The 7,572-nt window shown below is 41.4% G+C and overlaps 1 pseudogene; it reads right to left on the minus strand.

Annotated features, from left to right (window-relative positions):
• Positions 1-6,263: 6,263 nt before the first annotated feature.
• LOC101354941 (40S ribosomal protein SA-like) lies at positions 6,264-7,096 on the minus strand (annotated as a pseudogene).
• Between the last annotated feature and the right edge of the window lie 476 nt (positions 7,097-7,572).

Here is a 7,572-nt window from a genome sequence, read left to right on the forward strand (position 1 = left end):
TGTATCCTGTTCTCTTCATTCTCCCTTGCTCCCGAAGGGGTGAGACCAGTGGAGTATCTTAGATGGCTGCTCACAGGCTTTTAAGACCCCAGACGCTGCTCACTAAGGTAGAATGTAGAACATTTTTTTTTTATTAACTGTTATGCATGGCAACTTTTAGACTGTTGAAGGAAATCTGAAGTTGTGGGAGGAGAGGTACAAGGTAGGGAATAGGTAGCAGCATTTTTTTTGGCAGGTGGAAAAAATTTGGAAGCAGTGCTTGATAAGTCGTTGGGGCCAGTGTGGGACCAATAGGGTTGCTGCCTAGCAGGGTGGTTTGGGTAACTTAAGCTCCGAAGTGGTGTAGTAGTTCGGTCAGCTACTTTTGCCTCAAGGAGGCCTGGTGGCACAATGGTTAAGCACTCGGCTACTAATAGAAAGGTCTGTGGTTCGAACCCACCAGTGGCTCCAGAGAAGAGAAGACCTCGTGATGTGCTCCTGTAAAGATTACAGCCAAGGAAACCCTATGGGGCGGTTCTATTCTGTCATATATTGTTGCTATGAGTCGAAATCTGTTCGACAGGCACACAACAACAATAATTTTGCCTCACTTAGACAAGGCCCCTCACTTGATAAGCCATTTTCATTTCACTTCCTGCTTTCTCCTGGCCTGCCTCTATCAGCATTCATATAAAGTTTCAGCCTAACTGCTAGCAGTTTGAGATGCATCCATCTTGGGCACAGGAGTTGGAAGGGAGGCCCGTAGTGAAGTGGCAACCAGATAAGAGCTTCAGTGTGCAGCCAGCCAGATGGCTATTAAGTGTCTTGTGATGGAGCTCAGCCAGGAACCCGCAGGAGAAGGCTCCTACAGCGCAGCCTGGTCTGTGGTCACATTTCTGAATGTAGCCTCCCAAGAATTGTCGGGTGGGCTGAATTCTCCTGCTTCCTGAGGGCGTGTATGTACCGAGCATCCCCTGATTTCAAGGAAAAACTCAGGAAATACGTGGTCCAAGGAGAAAGGAGCCTCAATGGGGTTTTTGTTGTTGTTATTTTGCAAGGGATCTTGAAGTGAATGCCCACAAACTGCCCACACGATGAATAACAGCATTCATTTCCACAGGATGGCAAGGCCGGAGCCAGGACTGCCCGAAGATCCTGCCCTGGGCCTCTGTCCGCCTTCAGCTCCACCGCCCTTTTCTCTGACACAGGCATGGGTGGTGCAAGCCGGAGGGGATGAGCAAACACCAGGAGCTTCTTCCCTCTGATCCCTGCTCGGTGACTGTCTCTTTTTGGCCTTGGGCCATTTGGTTATTTTCACCTCAGTTTCTCTGTCTATAAAATGGGGATAATGGTGTTTACTTACTTAGCTCATGAGAATTACAGGAACTAATTACTGTTTGTAAAGTGCTTTGAAGATGAAAAGGGTGAGGTGGCATCATCATCATTATCATGAAATATCTTCCACAGCTACCGACCAAGTTCTGCCAGATCCAGGCAAACACTTTAACCTAGGTTCTAAATGGAACCCCCCCCAGAGTACCCCACTCCCTCTCTCTCACATACTAGAGCGTGTGCATGCATGTGAACACACACACACACACACATACACACACACACACAGCCCCAGTGGATTATATGGAGGTGAATAAAAACAGAAATCACTTTCCCCTAGGAAAGAGTCCTTCCTATTTTTAGGGACAGTGGTAGTCAGGGATTTGACTGTTTGAAGTGGCAATGACCAATAGCCTAAGTTTGCAAAGTAGTATATTTCTATATATGATTTAGCAGGAGCACAGCCAAGCATTTCCAGTCCAGCCAGGATGTACAACACAGATGCTAACGATTTCTTCTCATGGGTAACTTTTGTCTTTACCCTAGCGGTGGTGTGGTTGTTGTTGGGTATCATTGAGTCACTTCTAACTCCTAGTGATTCCATGTGACAGAGGAGAACTGCCCATAGGGTTTCCTTGGCTGCAACCTTTACAAAAGAAGATCACCAGGTTTTCTCCTGAAGAGCACTGGTGGATTCAAACTGCCAACATTGAGGAGAAGCATAACAGGTTGGCTTTTAAAATTCCATTGGCTACCTTGACTTTCACTAAGATGAAATGTCTCTGCCAAGTTGTTTTGCATGAGCGGCCACAGAAAACAAAGAAGATTCTCAGGATTGAAGGTCTCCTAAAAGATGTTCTATCTATCCTTCTCCAGTGAGTGTGGTCTGACTTTTTGGAATATTAAGAGGCAAAAATAAAGTTTTGTGAAATTGTCTTTTATTTGGGTTCTGGTTTTAGCCACTTGGCTAATGGTGGAAATGTTTTCTCATATCTTGTTATCTATATCTGGTTAAACAATGGTGTGTGTAGCAAGTTGTGCTTGTTAATGGGGCTGAGTATGTGGGGACACCTGGGGCAAACTTACTAAAGAAAGAAAGGTCTCTAATGGGGGAGGAAATCTGTTGCATTAGATTTCTAAATCTGACCCTATGCATGACTTCTTCAAAACTTTTATGTTTCTAATGTAGCATATACAAAATACACTTACATCTAATTTTTCTGTAAAAAATAAATAGGCAAGATACCAAATTCCAGAAGATAGCATTTATGATTATGCTGTTTGTTTATGTAATAATCTAGGTACCTCTTCTTCTAGTAATTGTATCTAGGAAGCCAGGAGGTAACTCTGTGAATTACCCTGAAGGGCAGGAACACCAGGTAGGGAACAAGCCAACCCAAATTATTTATTCAAATAGAGTGTATGAAGTCTTCCCATTTCATAGAAGATTGTGTTCCTGAAATGGTTGTTGAAAATCCAAATGCTGTAAGTCAAACGAGATTTTTAAATAGAAACAATTGTGTAATAGGAAGTTAAGTCCCTGCTGTCATGACCAAATTTTGTTTTCTTTATTACAAAAGTGATTCATGCTCGTTATTTTAAAAATTAAAGCAGGAATAAGAAATGGGAAAGTGCCCATAATCCTTCTGCCTGGAGGTAACTACCGTTCACGTCTCGGTACCACTGTTCTTCCAGAACTAAGATGGGCATAAAAAACATAGAACAACACCAAGCATAAAAATTTGGTAAACTCTTTTATATACTTATTATGATATTTCCCCAAATCAATAAAATAAATTTATTTTAGTGTAGATTGATATGATTAAAAATAAGGGTGGAACATTTTTTCTTATGCTTATTGGCTGTATACTGTATTTTTACTCAAATAACGCATACCTTCCGCATTTGTTTGCCAGTGGTGCCCTCCCCCTGCCCCCGGAGGTATTTTCGTTAAATGAGCTATGCTAATGTTTTTTTTACAGCAACATGTGGAAGAGGACTGGCATGGTGGTGCTTGTGAGGGTGTCTTGTGGGGGGAAGGCATGGTCAGCAAACAAATGCAGAAGGCTATTGTTACTTGTGTAAAAATATAGTATTTTTTTTTCTGATTTGAATTACCTGTTAATGTTGATCAAATAGGGAGCTCATTTTATTATTATTGTTGTTCTTATTATTATCATCATCAATAATTTGTTAGAGATTTTTAAAAAATAAGAATGTTAACCCTTTTTCAGACATATTTTCCAAATATTTTTCTGGTTTATCTGTTTTCTTTTGTTTGTGACATTTAGTTTTACTTTGACTTGAGAGCAATGTTTAATTTTTTGTGTAATCATATCTATAAGTCTTTTCCTGGAAGAGGGGCAAGATGACAGCATAACCGGTCACACTTTCAAGTCCCCCCCACGCCCCATCCCTTAGCAATGCTAGAGGAAAATAACTAGAAATTGATGCAAACAATGATCTCGGACAGCAGCTGCAGGATCGGAGAACCAAAGTGAATTTTGTCTTGTATGATTTTCACCTTAGTGTCATGCTTAGAAAACTTCCTGTACCACAAAATTAGATATTCACCAGCAGTTTAGCCTAGAAGTCTGTGTGTGTGCTCTGTGTGTGTGCTGTGTGTGCTGTGTGTGTGCTGTGTGTGTGTTGTGTGTGTGCTGTGTGTGTGTGTGTGTGTGCACTAGTGCTCTCTCACACACATATATTTACTTCCTCTGAAATGATTGGCATGTCTCTTACGGGGAGATCAGAAATACTTGGTAATTTTTGGTAAATACAGTCCCAGGAATGTCCGCTTTGCTATTTTTTTCTCATTTTCTTTTCTTCCGTTTTTTTTTTTTTTTTTTTTTGAGTAGACAAATGCAGAGGTCAAACGATTTGCCTCTGTGAACTTTCTAAGGTTTTCTTGAACTAATGTTTCATTAGCACTCAGCCTTCCTCCTTTACAGCAATGATGTTATAAAAGTTATACCTGTCTTGAAGCTGCTCACCCCAATCCCTATTGCAGAGGATTTTCACCTCAGGATCCCTTGAATGCTCTTATACCACCTTGTCAATATGCCTCCAAGCTCTCTGTTAGTGTCCAGACTTGAGGCCTTAGCTTTAATCCTGAATCCTTGTATTAGAAAATTTTTCTATCTTTAGCCACATTCGTGCCTCAACCGTCCCTCAAAGAGCACTACACAACTCATTTAATCTCTCTGAGTCTCAGTTTCCTTGTCTGTAAAATGGGATTAATAATAACCTTCCTTGGCTACTTCACAAGATTACTGTGAGCATCAAATGAGATCATAGTTGTAAAAGTGCCAAGTAAGCTATAAAGCTATTTACATGTATAAGATGGTATTATTTCCCTTTTGACATTATGAAAGATTGAATATGATGTGTGACTATAAAATAGTAAGAATCATTTTTTTTTAAAGTAGCATGTCAGCCTATAAACATCCAAATAAGCGCAGTCCTTTCAATGGTCTTCGTAGGAGGCCTCAAATTACTTTCTACAATGCTATCGTTGCTCAGAACATGTTTTTTTTTAACTTCCTTTGTCTTTGGGATAGTCTCAGACATTCTCCTTTGGTGTAATCTTTTCATATTTATTTCCGTACGTCACCTTTCTCTCCTCCACAAGGATTTGTTCCAGAGACTCCTACCCTCCTCTTTTCCTTGAACTCACTGCTCAGAGGGCCTGAATGGGACAGAGATAATGGTAGAGAGATCTCAGGGAAGGGTAATTAGTCTACATAACCAGATTGAGAATCTGGGGAGAATCTTTCAGGAGATCATCTCAGGAAGAAAACCAGCTTGAATACATTTCTGTGTTGCTTATGCAGGTCCACACTTAGAGCATAGGCAAATACACTATAAATAAGAATTATGGGAAATGGAGTCTCCCTCTATGTCGAGGTCGATCTGCTCAGTCTCATCAAATAGTATCCGTAGAATTGTAGAAACAGCACTAGGCAAAAAGGAAACAAACCTGAGTTCCAGTTCTGGCTTTGAAATGAGTAACTGACGGATGAGAGGTTCGGACACTGGCCTTTATCCTCAAAATACGGAAATTAAATAAGACCGTGTCATGGCGTTGTGATCATGGCCCACACACCAATAGCCTTAGTCATCTAGTGCTGCTGTAACAGAAATACCACAAGTGGATGGCTTTACAAAGAGAAGTTTATTCTCTCATAGTCCAGTAGGCTACAAGTCCGAATTCAGGACATCAGCTCCAGGAGAAGGCTTCTCTCTCTGTCGGCTCTGGAGAACGGTCCTTGCGATGCATCAGTCTTCCCTTGGTCTGGGAGCATCTCAGCACAGGAACCTCAGGTCCAAAGGACACACTCTGCTCCCGGCACTGCTTTGTTGGTGGTATGAGGTTCCCATGTGTCTCTGCTTGCTCCTCTCTTTTATATCTCAAAAGAGATTGTATTAGGACACTACCTAATCTTGTAAACCTCATCAGTATAACGTCATCATAGTGACAGAGTTTACAACACATAAGGAAATCACATCAGATTACACAATCATACAATACTAACAGTCATGACCCAGTCAAGCCAACAGACATTTTTGGGGGACACAATTCAATCCATGACAGATGGCCTTTAAGATCCCTTGCACGTTGAAACCTTAGGATTCCAACCACTCTTCACATCATGGTTTTATGAAGTTAAAACCCTGCTCCATCAGTTCCTGGCTCTGCAACTTTGGGCAAGTTGTTCAATCTGTCTGAGCCTCAGTTTTCTACAAATGTGATAGCATTTACTTGATAAGATTTGTTTTGTGAGGATGAATTGATAAAATGCATGCAAATGCATTTGGCACATAGTAAATGCTCAATAAACATTAAATATAATTTCCTTCACTTTATTTCTCTGTTCTAATGGAACTGCTATAAGTCTCCTTCTCTTAAGCTTACTTCTTAAATGTTATTATTATTACTGTTGTCATGATTATTATCTCCTAAAGAGAGATTTATTTACCATCAACTTTATTTCTGTACTCTGTGTAGTGGAAGCTGCAGACCAGTCTTCAGAAACAAGCAGAGCTCTCTGTTTCTCAGCAGGAAACTGTTGAATAGGCACAAGGACCTTCAGACTACCTGGTGGCCTCAGATTGAGTTGCAGTAAAACTGAGCATATGACCAGCACATTCTCTCTGAAACATCTTCTTAGTTCTGCCTTTTCAGCTGTGGTCTGTTCTTTCTTTTCAATCTCTTTGGGATCCCTGTAGACGTAGAGGGTATGACTTCCCATGGGAGCTCAGGGGAGATAGTGTCACGCATATGGCCAGTGTCCATCATGTCAGTCCCACTAAGTGAGTGCCCTTGACTTTCCATGGGATGGCAATGTCCACAGAGAACAGAGGGGTTTGTGTTACTCAGAGCAGTGGTGAACAGGTAACATCAGACGCCTTTGGTAGAGGCTAATGGTGATTCCTGGAGTAACCACCGAAACACGAGGCACCTGGAAAGTTGCCTGAATCTGATTACAGAAAGTTCCAGAAATAAAGTACCCAACAACAGGAGTGGCTTCTGAGACAGCAGCAAATTTCGGTACAGTAAGTTGGCCAGCATCCCTGGAGGATATGGCACTGACAGCTGCTGGGACTTCTATCATAACAATGGTCTAAGATTCACAAAGGACCTTCTCCAGGTCTGTTTTAGATTTAAGCTGTAGATACCATCACTTTTCCTTTTGTAGATGTACTGTTCCATCTGAAAGTCAAGGTTGGTACCACTCAAGTGGGTTCCTGCTCCAAGGCATTTGAGGACATCCTTTTCCTTCATCTGTAAGAATCAAGGCTTGAGGGAATTATAAAATTTCCCTTTAAGTTAAGCTGGGAACCAGCGACAACTCTAAATGGATCCCTGTCTGAGTAGTAGAGAAAGTCTGTCTTGTTATTTTAAAAAGTTATTTTTGTTTCCTTTGAAAGATGTAAAAAGCAGGAAATAGTGTTGCTCTCATCTTTACAGTGAAAAAAGCCATACAAACTGCAAATTAATGAGTTTACTTGAACCCATCAAGGAGCTGAGGTTGCAGGGCAATCAACCAGCCCAAAATCCTAGGGGAGACATTGCACCTGCTTGGTGAGATGAGATGTGTGTGCTGGCTTACATGGAGTAGAAGCAACTGAATGCAAATAAAACCAATTCAACGGGGTGGCTTGTTATGTGGTGGAGAACAGCGGTGCGCTGGTGTGAGAATGGGAAGGCCCTTGGGGTTTTGGAAATTGGGGAAGTTTACACCCTTTTCAGTTTTTCTC

Source organism: Trichechus manatus, unplaced genomic scaffold, assembly GCF_000243295.1.
Source record: "Trichechus manatus latirostris isolate Lorelei unplaced genomic scaffold, TriManLat1.0 scaffold00071, whole genome shotgun sequence".
Lineage (NCBI taxonomy): Eukaryota > Metazoa > Chordata > Mammalia > Sirenia > Trichechidae > Trichechus > Trichechus manatus.